Consider the following 591-nt stretch of genomic DNA (forward strand, 5'->3'; position numbering starts at 1 on the left):
GGTTCTGCAGCGGATGCCACCACCTCTGGAGGTTCTACAGCAGTACCATCAGGAACTAGAGAAAGTTCATTCATATGCTCTTTAACAGGACAGGTACAGCGTTCATCAACGGTTCCTTCGACCACGACATGACAGGCTGAGAGTGCATTGCTGGGCGCCACCACCGTACAAGGAGCTGAAGCGAGCGCCGCCGCCTCGGGAGGTTCTGCAGCACACGCCACCACCTCTGGAGAAGCTGCAGCCGGCGCCATCGCCTCTGGAGAAACAGCAGCGAACTCCACTACCTTGGGAGGTTCTGCAGCATCAGCCGCCACCTCCGGAAACATCGTAGTAGGCGCCGCTGTTTCAAGAGTCTCAGTGGTGGTGTATGCAGCCCATACACTCCATAAAGCGATCCCCATTAAAGACTCTAGACAACCAGCTGTGATGTGACGAGACTCTGGAAGATCAGCTGTGATGTGACGTGACTCTGGATGAACAGCTGAGACATGACGTGACTCTGGATGTGACTCAGCTGTGTGTGTGTAATTGGTAGCAGGTGAGCTTGTGATTAGTGCAATGGAGCATGGGAAATGTAGTCCAGGGTGATGT

General features: G+C 54.1%; 1 protein-coding gene across 1 annotated transcript in view; it reads right to left on the reverse strand.

The window, feature by feature from the left end:
* Nucleotides 1–591, reverse strand: part of LOC107676321 (NACHT, LRR and PYD domains-containing protein 12-like) — a 46,176-nt gene that overhangs the window by 17,353 nt on the left and 28,232 nt on the right. The gene's annotated exons all lie outside the window — the stretch shown is intronic.

The sequence above is a fragment of the Sinocyclocheilus anshuiensis genome, unplaced genomic scaffold (genome assembly GCF_001515605.1).
Source record: "Sinocyclocheilus anshuiensis isolate Anshui unplaced genomic scaffold, SAMN03320099.WGS_v1.1 scaffold173, whole genome shotgun sequence".
NCBI lineage: Eukaryota > Metazoa > Chordata > Actinopteri > Cypriniformes > Cyprinidae > Sinocyclocheilus > Sinocyclocheilus anshuiensis.